We start from the raw sequence: 15,121 nt of genomic DNA on the forward strand, positions 1-15,121 counted from the left end.
GATTTCTATTAGTTTTAGGATCCTCTAGAAACCTTTATCTTAGTCTAAATGTCTAATCTTTGTACCATGAACAGCATGTGGATTAGAGTAACAGGGGAACAACATTTCATCCATATTGAAACTTTTGTGTAAATGGAAATAGAGACATAGAGAATCTTTTCCAGAGGGGAAAAAACAAGGAATTGATGAAGCAGTGGCTTAGGGAAACAAGACACAGCATTCCATGAACAACTTGTTCATCTATCTTATAATGTTCATGATGAACTTCAGCCTTTTGAGCACCATGAAAACAGTTGTAATTTATTCATGTTGGTTGCAGAGAATGAAGAAAATAAATTCTATGAAGACCTCAAAAATATTATCCAAAATGAATCAAAATATTCCTTGATGCTCAATGATTTCACTCATATGAAAGTGGGCACAGAGGATGATGGTAAAAAATGTTGGAAAATATAGCTTGTAATTAAGAAATGAAAAAGGCCAAAGGCTTGTAGATTATTCAGGAAATTCACACCTATAATGTACATACTTTCTTCAAAAGAACATTGCCAAACACTGGACTTGGTAAATACTGAACAAATGGCCCCCTAAATTGAAAATGATTACATCTTAATAGACAGGAAAGTATTAATTATAAAAGTAGGAATAATTTTAAAATCTACTCTGTGTGTAGACAGATCATCTATTGGTTAGAGCTAAGGTTAATATTAACATTCAATTTTTAAAAAGAGGATACAGCTGAGAAGAAATCGCTATAAGAAATTATAACAACTTCAGCTTCAATCCGACTTGCAGAAACAAGATGTTGATTCTAAAAAATGGGGAACATGGATTACAGTAAAAACATTGCTTCTGGATATTATCATTTTTTGAAGGTGTTTAGCTAATATAAAATAATCTCTGCAAAAAAGGGCCAAAAAAATTCCAGAAGTCACCTCTGCCAGCGAGCACTTGATCTCCTTGTTAAGTGGAAAGACATGGCAACTAACAATAAGTTACAGTAAATCAGAGTACAAATTCATTAGCAAGAACTGGGGAGGAGAATCAAAGTCACCAAAAATATCTTCTTACTAATCAGAAGAAAAAAATTAGGGAGAAAAAAATGTGAAGAAAGAATAGCATGAGACCCAAGCAAACCCAGATCAACCCCTAGAGTATACATGAAACTCAAGGACAAGTACATTTGAAACAGATGCTGGCATTTCTAAAACAATCTATTTTCACAAATGGCAGTGGTACTACTTAATTGGGACTCTAATACTGTACTTCAGGTCTTGTAATTCTATATGAGGAAATGGAAATGAAACTCAAAAATAAAGTTAGTAAATGCAGCTAGACCCAACTAAATAAAATATTGGGAAAAATCCATTCTGAAGATTACAGTTTTTAAAGGCACTTAGAAACTAATTTGTAAGCTTCCTCAAAGGGTGGAATAATCAAAGGAAAAGGAAATAGCATAGAATGTATTAATATCTGAAAAATGTAACCAAGAAGATACTATTTACTACTGACCCAGGAACCTATTTTGCATCCCATAAAATTTATAAAAATGATTTATATGTGTATCAAAAGGAACTTTGATGAAAATAGGAAAAAGGAACCGGCAATTGGTGATTCACAGGTGATTCTTTATAGGGACCACTTTACATCACATATCTGACCGAGATGCAGAAAGAATACGATACTACTGATATTTTATGATTTATTGATTACCAAAGAAAGCATTTGGTTCAGTAGATAAAACATAACTTTAAAGTCTCTTGACAAAAAAAAACACCTGCCTCTCATACATACAAAATCATGAGATTCCTTGAATTTTAAAAAATGAGTGATTGTTTTGTTCAATATTCCTCTTTGAATGTTATACGAAGCATATATTTTATTTTACACATTTAAAATCTTACTATGAAAAGGGGTGGGGCAGATAGGTGGCACAGTGGATAGAGCACAGGCCTTGGATTCAGATGGACCCAAGTTCAAATCCAGCCTCAGACACTTTACACATTTACTAGCTGTGTGACCCTGGGCAAGTCACTTAACCCCAATTGCCTCACAAAAAAACAAACAGCAACAAAAAAAAAAAAACCCGAAAAGGGGTACATGGGTTTTCCCAGAATGACAAAAGGGTCCATTAAAAAAAAAGATTAAGTAACTATTATCAAGCATTCAGGCTAAGGGGCTATCAAAGCTCATGGAAGTGAAGACATAGCCACTATGTTATAAATAAGCTGTGATATTATCCTGGTACCCACAGCCTACAATATCTAGTTTCTCTGCCTCTGAACTTTCTCCATCTCCAGAAGCAAGGATTCTTAAGCTTTCTGTGTGTTGTGGGCCCCTTCAGAAATTTGGCGAAGCCTTTGGACCGCTTATCAGAATAATGTGGGGGTTTTCTTCATTTTTATAATATTAATGTTTTAATATAAATTTTTTCTATGGTTCAGCCATTCTTTAATTGATGGGCATCCCTTTAGTTTCTGTTTTTGCCATCATAAAAGAAAAGAGCTGCCAAAAAGGTATTTGTACATGTAGAACCTTTAGCTATTTCTTTGATATCTTTTTGGCTATAGCTTGATCAAAGGGCATACACTCTTTAGTAAATCTTTGTGTATAATTCCAAGTTGCTTTCCACAGTGGTTGTACCCATTCACAGGTTCACCAGAAATGCATACGTGCACCTGTTTTCTCACAGCCCCTCCAACATTTGTCATTTTTATGTCATCTTTGTGATAAATGCGTAAAGTTAAACACATAAAATTGCAAAGGAAACCAATTATATAGAAATACAGTTCTCCAATTATTTTTTTAACCAGTTTGTAGATCCTCAATTAAGAGCCTCTGCTGTAGAATGGCTGTGGAATGAGGGGTAATTTCCATAGAATGCCATTAGACCTGTTGCATCTTGACTCTCGAGTGTAGCCTTGAGGTGAAGAGGTAGAGTTTTAGAACAAACAATGTATCAGATATGCATAAATCCATCTGCTCTGCACAAACATCTTTCCAGGTTTAGCCCTTACTAGTATGCTGATGTCTTGCTATGATGGGACAGTAAAAAGCACTGTCATAATACACTAGACACCTGGGGGGGGGACACAGAGTCTCCCTAAGAAGCCTCTGGCACACTAGAAAAGCTGCACAAAGATAAGGCATCTAGAGGGAAATTTCTACTCAGAAAAGGAAACAATGAAGACACACCCTTCCCAATTCTGACTCTCAATATGCCAGCAGTCTAGACCATTTAAATACTCCAGAGCTGGCCAACCTGCTTAAATCTTCCAGCTGCAGTTATAGCCTTTTCTTAGCCCTTAAAGTTCCTAAGTATCAATGGGTAATGCCAACTCTTCCTCCCCACCACCCACCTCCACACATGTTCAATCAGCTGCTACAACAATCTATTGCAATCCATCTGCACAGACCCTTCCTCCTCCCTGCCCCCATCCCCAGGCTATCTCAGTTCTACCAGGAACCTCAATCAAGATGTTGACTGCTTCTCCCATGCAATGCTAAAACCTGGTGCCCATGGCAACTACTTCTTCTTGGCCACTTGACTCCATAGCTGAGGCCCAGAAGGGAGTTCATTAGCACCTTGCCAAAAATGGGATCATGACCAAAATTAGGCTCTGGACACCATCGAGCAATGACCTTCAGGTGGCCATGCCAAACTGGACCAGCCTTCCTTAGGACAGACTCCCCAGAGGCAACAGTTAAAAGGCAGCATTTAGTCTCTGCCAACATAACTAAGCCTCTGCGGAAGGATCCCAGCTGTTTGCCTGCTCCAATGAAGAGTCTTGGCTTCCAGCTCTGTCTGTACCCCATTCCAGTCTCCAAACTTGGCTCAGCTGTCTGAATGTCAACACCCAGGTCTCCTTGACAAAGATCTGCTCAGCCCAGCTCTAAGGAGCCATCTGCAGCCCCTGCACAACAGCCATAAGCATCCTGAAGTGTTCCTGCATGAGCAACTGTGACTGGAAAGAGAAGATGACAGATTTCACAACTTTGTCTAAAATTGACTTCTGTCAAAAGTACATGTTGCTCCTACTCTTCCTGAGATCTAAAACACAATCCCAGCTTAAGCTCAACCTCAAGCTGCTAGGTGACCAGGACCTACCTTCCACCCTGACCATTTCAAAACAAACTCTCTCTTATAATCAATGAATTCTTTCACTGATTCACCTAAAAAAAAGCATTTATTAAGCCCCATACTGCACAAAACATCCAATTTATAGCATCTATCCAATATATCTCATAAATCATGTGCTATGCTAGACACTGAGGGAAATGTTTTGATAATGTGATATGTCTGATTTCACAGTTGTGAAGGTTCCACCCCGCAGGGCAGATCAGGACATCTTCTATTCCTTCTCATCCTGTGTGATTCTTGTTCATGCTTTTTCATAAAGTCTCTATAGAGGTGCCATCCAATGTACTAAAGGCTTTCCTCTGGGTCACTTAATATCTCAAGAGCACCTATGTAGCATGTATGCTGGACACCTATGATCTATCCAGGGCATTTCTGGTCTCTCAAAATAATTCAATAGCTCCATTTTATTGTTGTTAGGTGACCAGTTAACCTTTTCTTGTCATTGATATCCTTGGTGTGCTTGGTATACCACTTTGCACATGAAAATCATCATTAGTAATATCCTACAGTCTACTTACATCCTGCAATATCACCCATAACAGGAAGTGTGGGATTGATTAGAGCATTCACTGTGGCTAGGGAAAGGTAAGAAGATGGTTTAGCCAGCCTAGAGAAAAAGAGGCAAGGTCTGAATCAGGATCCATGTGAGGAAGCATAAACCAAAGTCTGGGTCAGGTAACAACCTGATATATTCAGAGTTATCCATGTCATGCCTACTAACCATTGTTCTCATTGATTATTCCCTATGGCTTTGTCCTAAACCCGCTTCTTTTTTCTTCAATATTACCTCACTTGGGGATTCCACTGGTTCCGTTGGGTTAATTTGTCATCTCTGTACAGATGATTTCAATATCTGTTTATGTATCTAGCCCAAATTTCTCTTTTGAGCTACAGTCTTGCACCACCAAGTGCTTTTTGGACATTTCCATATCCTGTGGGCATCTCCAAGTTAACATGCTCTCAAAGGAATTCATTCTATTTTCCTCAAACCCTCACTTCTGATGAAATTCCTTGTGATTGTGGGTACTATCATCCACGATGTTGAGGGCAGAAACCAGAGTGTGGAGGGGTTTAAGAAAAGGGAAGACATGGACATGTTTGCAAGCATCAAGGAAGGATTCAGAAGATAGGAATAGAAGATAGAGAGTAGGGATAATAGTGGGGGCAAACTATTGGAAAAGTCTTAAGGAAATGGGATTAAGTACACATTTAGAAGATCTATATTTGGCAAGGAGAAAGGTTGCCTCTTTTTCTGATATTGGTGTTAAAGAGTACATAATGTGAAATATCATAAGGATGCAGGATAAGAATGAGTAAGAAGAAGAATTCATCAGGGGCAGCTAGATAGCACCGTGGATAAAGCACTGGACCTGAATTCAAGAGGACCTGAGTTCTCAAATCCAGCTTCAGACACTTGACACTAGCTGTGTGACCCTGGGCAAGTCACATTGCCCCATTCCCACCCCCCCCCCAAAAAAGAGGAATTCATCAATAAATAGCTTCCTTTTTCTATGTAGAATGAGTGAGACCGCCAGCTAAAAGGGTGAGGTAGAAAGTACCTTGAGAGGCTCAGGGAGAGATGAGAAAGTTTGCAATAGTCACTGTGGAGAATAGGATAGTGAATCTTTTAAGAAGGAATAGAAAGTTTAACTTGTATAGGGCAGCTAGGTAGTGCAGTGGAGAGAGCACTGGCCCTGGAGTCAAAAGGACCCGAGTTCAAATCCAGCCTCAGACACTTGATACTTACTAGCTGTGTAACCCTGGGCAAGTCTCTTAACCCCAGTTGCCTCACAAAAAAAAAAAGCTTACCTTGTTGCAGTGAGGGCCCATTTGAGGTTAGATAACAAATTTGTAGTAAACACAATCCACATAGTTTTCCTGGTTTTCCCTAGCTCCGGTCCATAGCATGTAAACAGTAGCAAAGGATATGGAAGGTAGAAATAAACCAAGGTGGGATTTTGGCCAGTCATGATCATCACCAGCAAAAGGGAGCAAGGGACTCAAAAGTAGAGGATGGTGTAGATAAATTGATTTACTAAAGGGCTGAGAAAGGAAAAGAAGTAGAGTACAGCCTGTGCAGAAGTAATAGAATAGGGAAAAAATGAAGCATAGAGAAATTATGAACAGGATTTGGACTCATAATGCATAGGGAAAGTTGGGTTGATAAAAAAAAATATGATCAAATAAAGTTATTTTGTAATTAACATGGAAGTAGAAAACTAGAGGGTGATAGTAAGTCCTAATAAATGTTTATTGGTTAACTGATTGACTGAAACAGTGGGGAAAGGCCAGCAGTTCAGAAAGTGAGACATTTCAGAAGAAGCAAGGGTTGATGTGGAAGGGAGTAACAGAACAGGCAGTTGGGGATGGAGAACAGGTTATATACATAGGCATCTAGCTGTTCAGAGTCACCGTGAGGGAAAGAGTATGGAGTATGATACTCATTGAGGAATAATTCCAGACAAAGTATCAATGGTTAGAAAAAGGTCCACTAGGGAGACATGAGAAATATAAACTCCTTAGCTTAACATTAAAGGCACTCTAGCATCTGACTTCAATCAACCTTTCTAGCTTTATTTCATGTTACTCCTCATTTTCTCTACGTTTCAGATGAGCCAGCCTACCTGCTACTCCCTAAACTTTATATTTTTCTCTCTCCTGCCTCTTTATGTTCACACAATCTATTAATTAGCCTAGCTTAGAATACCTGGCCTTCCTCACCCCCACCTGTCAGAACTTGTGTCACCTCAAGACTCAACTCAGACACCACCTCCTGAAGCTTTCCCCGATTTATCCAGTTGCTAATGGTCCTCAGGACCAAGTACTATGTTACTTTGCAGCCCCAGTGCCTTGAACATAGTAGGTGCTTGATAAATGGATGGATCCTTGAGTTCCTCATAGCTTTGTTATTTCCAAAACATATGTATATTTCAGTCATTGGCTGATTACTGGTGGTGTAGAGATAGACCAACAACATACAGTGACTGTGTTGCTGTTGTTGATGTTTGTTCTTCATTCTTGAAGAGGAACGATATCATTGGGGTTATGTCATAACTTGCCGTGAATTGGATTGAAGTGAGGGAAGGCTGTGCAAGGTCACCAACCTCACTCTCTTTCCCCACCCCCCACCCCAGAGCCATCTGGGTCCAGTGGCAAGATATAGATTAGGATGACCGAAGATGATCCCAGATGTTTAAGGCAATTGGAGTTAAGTGACTTGCCCAGGGTCACACAGCTAGTCAGTGTTAAGCGTCTGAGGCCGGATTTGAGCTCAGGTCCTCCTGACTCAAGGGCCAGTGCTCCATCCACTGTGCTACCTAGCCGAAGAGCCCATAAACAATCTATTTTTTGTGGGGTAATGAGGGTTAAGTGACTTGCTCAGGGTCACACAGCTAGTAAGTATCAAGTGTCTGAGGTTGGATTTGAACTCAGGTCCTCCTGAATCCAGATCTGGTGGTGCTTTATCCACTGCACCACTAAGCTGCCTCAGCCCTTAAACAATCAATATGATTCTCTTCCCTCTCCAATTAACCTATACAATATACAAATGTCCCAAAAGTCTTAGTGCAGTTTTAAGCCTTAATAACTCAAAGCTTAAAACACTCGCCAGGTAGACATAGTCATATCTGTAAATATAGACATGGGGCTCCATCATTTGTACTGGCCCATCTCCTATCCCTGGGATATACTTTCTTCTTATCTGTCACTTGTATAGCCTTCTTTAAGATGTGGCAGGCATCATTTCTGTATGAAGACTTTACTGATCCCTACACAATTACTCAAGACTTCCTTTATGAAACTCTATCTTTGGTACCAAATAGCTCTACCATATAAATTCAGTCACATTTGACCGTTTCCTGATGCCACATCTTCCTGCCCTTCCCACCTTACTCTCACATGGAGTAGGGAGGGTAAGGGACTGAGCCCTTCTTATCCTGTGTCACTGTATTTATCAGGTCCAGCCAATCTTACTTTCTTTTCTTAAAGATCATTACTACTTCTTAATATAGAAGTACACTAGGTACTGAAGTGGTGAAGTCAAAATATGGATGGAAATTTTTAAGAAGATATAAACGAATGAAATTCCTGCCCCAAAGAGTTTACAATTTAGTAGGAGGGAGAGGTGACACATACAACGAAAACAGAATACACGACAAATATAGTGTACACAGAAAGTGTCATGTCTGATGAAGGATTGATCATTTCCAAATGAGGGACACAAGGAAAGTATCATGGAGGAGATAGAATTTGAACAGGACTTTTAAAAACGGCTAGGATTTCCATGGCCCAAAACGAAGGGAAACATTCTGGGCCAAGGGCATAATCTGAACAAATGCACAAAAGCATTAAACATAAAGGCCATGTATGGGGGCAGGGGAAAGTTGTCCAATTTTGCTGAAGCACAAGTGGTTGTAGCATAAGGTAGTTCTGGAAAGGGCCAGATTGTAAGGTTGAGTGCCAGGTTAAAATCTGAATGTTATTTTGCACATAGTAGGAACTCCTTGAATGATTTTGAGCAGTGACATTAACAAAACTATGAACATATAGCATGATTAATCCAGAAGAGTGAATGGGGTGGCCAGGTGGGTGTTAAAGATGAGAAAGAGTAGACGCAGAATGGCTAGTTAGGTGGCTACTATAATAGTGCCAGTGAGTTATAATCATGACCTATACCAAGGGAGTGGCAGTGGGAAGAGCGACTTGGGAATGATTTAGGTATTTCAGAAACAGACTCTATAGGAATTGGTGAAGAAACTGAGGGAAAGAGAAGAGTTGAAAATAACACTAATGTGTCCAGTGTAAAAGAGTGAATGAATGGTGAAGCTACTGATGGAAAATGAACTCAGTCAAAGGAGAGCATTTTGGTGAAAGAAGTGATAAACTCAGTTCCGGATACACTGAATTTGAGACTAGTTTGTTTTCTTAGTAATCCCTTCTCAAAGCAAAAAAAAAAAAAAAAAAAAAAAAAAAAAAAAAAAAAAAGATGCCAGTGAGAAGTGACCAAAGTGTCATTGTTTAAGACTCTGGAGTTCCAAGTGTACTTGAACTTGGATCACCTGCTTCTAGTTCCCCATGTTCATTCATTCATTCATTCATTCATTCATTTTCCCTCCCTCTCCCTCTCTTCTTCTCCCCCTCTCCCCCTCTCCCCCTGGTGCTTCAGAAATCAGAATTAAAAACAGGGCACTTAACAGGCAAACACCCTATATCAGGATTAGATGGTACTGACTGTGATAAAAGGAACAGAACAGACGCAGTCTCAGATAGCAGTATTACCTGTGAAATGAGATGTAGGCAGTCTTAAAAACATCTGACCAAAAAAATACTGATATTTCCAATTTGAAAAGGACTCTTCTGATCTCAAAGGACAAAAGTCACTAATTTTCAGACTGTATGTGGTTTATAATTTTATTTTTAGCTCCCATCCATAGCCAGTTATGAGACTTATCAAATGACCAGATCCTCATCTATAGAACTGGTTATCTCCACTAGAATGACATTAATGAATATAGGCTTACAGGTGTTCAATCCCTGAAAAAGAGCAATATACTTTGCTCCATTAGAGGAACCATGGTATAAATTCCATCAGAATTTATGTTCTTTTTTAGAATGTAAGTTTCTGAGGAGTAGAGATTTTATCATATTTTTTTGTACTTGTATCACCAACAGAAAGGTCCTGGCCAGTACAACTTAACGAATACTCGTTGGCTGATTGATTACAGTGTAAAAAGCACAAATTTGGGATTCAAGAGATTTGGGTTCATATTCCCAATACCAATACTTATTAGCTGTGTTGTGCTAAGTAAGTTACTTCATCTCATAACTTCAGTTTTTTCATGGGATCAAGAATACTTACATCTATTTTCCTCCCAGGGTTGCTTTGAGGGGAAATGTGCTTTGTGAACTTCGAAGTGCTACAAAAGTATAAAGTGTTATTAATAGTTAAATGATCCATAATCTAACCCTAATCCTGAGCAAAGTCCTTAGTCATAGAGAACAAGCTAGAACATCTGGAAAATTACTCAGTTTAAACCCATCCCTATCACAATTCAAGCAATTCAAAGCATATAACTTACCAATAATTGGGGGAGGGTTGTCAATAATATCATCCAAATAGAATTTAAAATCCCTGAAGGAATACTTTTTGCTTTTTTTTTTGGGGGGGGGGTATCCAGTAGGTGCTTAATAAATGCTTGTCGCATTGAATGTAGCAAAGTCTCCATGTGTAGAGGACCTATTTTTTTCTGAAGTAGCATAAAGCATACCGGTTCTGAGTCATAGGATCATAGATACAAAGACCAATGAAGGCTAAGTGATTTGATCAAAGTCACACAAGTATTAAGTTTGGGTGGAAATGAACCCAGATCCTCTGATTCTAGTGTTCTTCCCACAATACTGTGCTGCCTACTATCTACATGCTAGCTGCATAATCACCTAAGCTATGAATCAGCGTCTCTAGGTTACTCAGTAAGACTATAAGAGACACACATGTCTTCAATTGAGTGTTTTCACACCAAGAGTTCACCATAGTGAGTAAATCACAAAATCAAATTTCCAAAAAGTGATCCAAGAAGAGAGCTTTGTGATAGCTTTTAATTATGTGAACATTAAATAAATAAATGAATAAAACTTGATCAAAAATGTTTTCACAGACCCAGTAATTTTCACGTTCCATAGGTGTGTGATACAATACTGATAAGGACCCAATAGATAGAGGTTTGACTGCTTCATTATATGGATACGGCTCAGATGAAAATCCAAAGGCTTAGTGGAAAGAGCATCAGACTCTGTCTGAATGTTTGTAGTCTCCCTGCTTATCCCCTCTCCCTCCCTCCCTCCCTCCCTCCCTCTCTCCCTCTCTCTGGAACATGTCACTTAACCTATTTATAAATGGTACCAATAATACAAGCTGTTAGAAAGTAATTTATATCACTTGTGCAACACTTATAACATCCTTCTCTACACTATGGTTGTCATCCCCCTGCTCCCTACTAGATTATAAATTCCTTGGGGGGGGGGGGGTGCTGTGATTTATACAACCTTGCATCAACCCTTTCCCCATCCCATCTGTCCCCCAGCAACTAGCACAATGTCCTGACTGTAGCAGACACTCAGTGAGTGAAATGAATGGAAACTTAGCTCCTGACTTCCTCATCAGAACAGACTATATTAGATGTCTTCCATTATAGTGTTGTTGTGAAGAAAGTGTATAGCATATCTGAAAACATTTCGCAAATGAGAATTATCATCATCACAACTACAATTGTTAAATATAGGTTCCTAATTTTACTACTCATAAACTTCCACTTTCCTAGAATTCAAATGCATACAACATGGTAGAATAGCCAAAGGGGGAAAAGGATGATTTATGCTAGAAAAAAAATTAACTATTTATGTTAAATAATAAGGAAGCAATCTAAAAGTCGAAAACTCCCATATGACCCCTAGGAGCCCTTTTCCTTACCTGAAGTTTGTAGATCCAGTACCTTTCCACTCCCTTTGTTTCTTTAGCACGATAGGAAAGGTAGCCAAGTAGTTCACTTTATCCCAATTAATCTCTCAGTTTCCTCAACATAGGAAGAAAGGAATTCCTCAGTTACACACAGGAAGTAGTAGGGAGCTTTGCAGCTTGAAAGGAGGGGAATCTGCCAGATTTCTCAGCACATACTTAAAGGGAGAGGTTACAGTCCTTCTATCCAACTCAATGGTGTCTAATGTGAGGCTGCAGCTCTTCGGAGGTCATTGCATGATGCCCAAGGGGGTGGTAGCATGATTCCAACAGGTTGGTGACACTTCAGACAGAGGGTGAGAAAATGGGTTGCATTTTCTGATAGGCAATCCTAGGCTTTTCACCAACACAATTACCCCCCACCCTCTTCAGCCGTGATAGTTTAATCTGCCCTCTCCTTGCAGCAAACCCCACCCAACTATTGGCCTCCCTCGACTATTGTGAGGGGCAGTTATAACCTAACCCCAATCTGGGTACTCAATGCAGCTGGACAGGCACAATCCATTCCCAAGTGATCCCACATGAAGCTTGTCCCTCCCCCTCCTCCTGGATACTAGTTGGTTAAGGTGTTGCACATGTGTCACCTATAAAACCTTTCACACTTTGTACACTTGGAAACATAATTTTCCAACCTGTAAAAAGCTCTTCTAAATGAAAAATCTCAATGGATGTTGAACCCATTTGTTATAAAATATGAAAATGCAAACTTCCAATTAGTTTGCATGAACAAGTGATTGACATCAGGAAAGATGGAAATTCTCTAACTGAATCACAACAAAAACCTTTGCATCACTGGTGGATGGGATTGAAAAATTAATAAAAAATGATTTAGTAAAAGCAGTCAATAATGAGCTTCTTCCATTTTGATCACAATATCTTTGAGAGGTATCTTTTGCAGTTAGGACACCATTGAACTCATAACCAGACCTTGAAATCACTATCTCACCAAGTGTTAAATCAAGATTTTTTAAAAATATATATATTTTCAAGTACATTGTTCTCATTAAAATGTTATTTATCATTTTTGGGGGGTTGTTTTTTTGTGGGGCAGTGAAGATTAAGTGACTTGCCCAAGGTCACACAAGATAGTAAGTGTCAAGTGTCTGAGGTTGAATTTGAACTCAGGTCCTTCTAAATCCAGGGCAGGTTCTTTATCATTTTAATATTATTGTTAATAATAATATTAGTGGAAGCAGAAAATGCCATAAACAAATAAAGTATTATTTTATTTTTATCTTATCCAAAATTTATATAATTGTGTTTTATAAAATGAATAATTATCAGTACAGCAATATATTATTTAATTTATAAATAAGTAAATATGTTTTTTATTGAGAGCATTTGCTTTAAAAAAAACAACTTACTGATAGATGTATATGATTAATAAGTTTAGAGGTCACCACCCTAGTTGACTGGAGTGGAAATTATATTACAGGTGACTCGGAAGGGATACATTTCAGAAGCTAGAAACCATAACAATGCCCAGCAGAAACTAACAACCACAAAACAATGCCTAGCAGACTTCCATGCCCAAAAATGACCAGGAGACCACCAGAGACCAGTAACACAGTGACCAAATAAGACTATATGTCCAGCAATGACTAGGAGACCATCAGGGACCAGAAAGTAATGTGCTCAATCGTGCCATTAAACCCAGCATAGAGCAAGCCTAATGACAGCTAGGTGATGATATCATTAGAAAATACATGTGGTCCTGCAGGCTCAGGGCTCCTCAGTTGCTCCTCCACACATGCGCTGAAGCCACAGTTGTTCCCTATATGTGTGCTCTTCTTACATAACCCTTATTTGGGCCTACCCACAATTATGTTGTTTATTTTTTGTTTAAGTATTTGTGGAAGGGTATGCTCACAGCTCTTTCTTTTTTTTTTTTTTTGAGGGGGGAGTAAGAAAAACTATTGTCTGCTTTTTCATCAATTGCTTTTGCATTTTGTCTTTTTAGTGAAGATTGAAAAAAACGTAAACACAGAAATGGAGAATTTGGAGCAATTGCTTTGAGTGGATTTGGGACTTCAGAGTACTTTGAACCTAGGTTATTCTAAGAGCCCCGAGGTGTGAGAGAAAGGTGCCACTCCTCTTCCCCCCAAGGTATTACACTCTCAAGTCCCTTCCCTTCTGTAGACCAATTTCTTCATTTGTTTTCTTTTCCTTTTGTCTCAAGTTGTTGAAATGTGTCTTGAGGCTGTTAGGGCTAAATCTACTTAGAGGATGAGCAAATAATTAAAGCTGGTCTTAAAAGGGTTTGTTTATTTTGGTTCAGGAGAGTGTGCTGACCTTGAATCAGGGTGTCTGTTGAGGAGTCACTTCTCTCTGGGTCTGAGACTCATCCGTAAAAAGAGGGGATTAGGCCAAATTATAACCAAGGTCCCTTGCAGTTCTCATTCCATAACCCTGTGGAGTATAAGCCGTCAAGAAGTTTCCCTATTTACCCACGTCATTTAGAAATTGTGAAGTTTTTCAACAAAACTTCTCACAGGTCCCAGGAACCACACGTGCCTCTGAATCGAGGTATGTTTCAGGTGCTTGGAAAGGTAATTAGTTCCCCATCTCCAAAGGTGTTTAAAGAGAAACTCATTGAGCGTTTGTCACAAATTTATTTGCTCTAGGTAGGAGATTGGACTAGGTGATGACTAAGATTTGGATGCTGAGACATACAGCGTGTCCCAAAAGTCTTAGTGTGACCTTAAGCTTTAATAGTCTTAAAAACTAATGAAGATTTTCAGAACCCCCTGTATCTGATGGCGGTACTTCTTGCCCACCGGATACAGAGCTGATATCATTGGCGTGCCTGAATGCCAGGGAGCATCGCTAAATGGATCCCAGTGCAGTAGGGTCCCCAGATGAGAAAACCAGCTCCTTCCGTGTGGAATTTAAGACTAGTTATGCACAAGCCTGACCAGCATGGGAACAGTCTTAATCTCCTAAACTTTCAATCTTGTCTAAAGGGAATGTTGTGATTTGATTCCCCTCTGCTAGTCTTTAGTCCTCATAATTTCTGGAGTACCGCCAAAGCCACAAGACTGTGTGAGTGCAGAGTCAGGGCGGGGAGTTAAGAGAAAGGTGTGGATACACTGAGTAGTTATGAGGGAGAGTTCTTTCTCACTGTCATCTGAGATGGAAAGGGTCATCTCGCCTACTCTATCCCCCACCAGCTGCTTATGAATATCTCTTTCTTATTCCCTTGGAAGAGGGTAACAAGTTAGCACTTCCCACTTAGTGCTGGCACACTTAGAGCCTGGCTATCCAAATCTATCTATGATAACCAAGATAGACTGGGCCAGGGGGAGGGTGGGGGAAGGGAGGGATGGATGCAAATAAAATTATTAATAATGAACTTGGGTAATGAGTTTTGAAAATCTTCAAGGAAAGGCCTTGAGATTTTACTACCTGTGGGATTAAATATAAACTCCAGTTTGGCATGTAAAACTCTTCACAGCCTGGCCCTTTCCTAT

The sequence above is a fragment of the Dromiciops gliroides genome, chromosome 6 (assembly GCF_019393635.1).
Source record: "Dromiciops gliroides isolate mDroGli1 chromosome 6, mDroGli1.pri, whole genome shotgun sequence".
NCBI classification, from domain to species: Eukaryota; Metazoa; Chordata; class Mammalia; order Microbiotheria; family Microbiotheriidae; genus Dromiciops; species Dromiciops gliroides.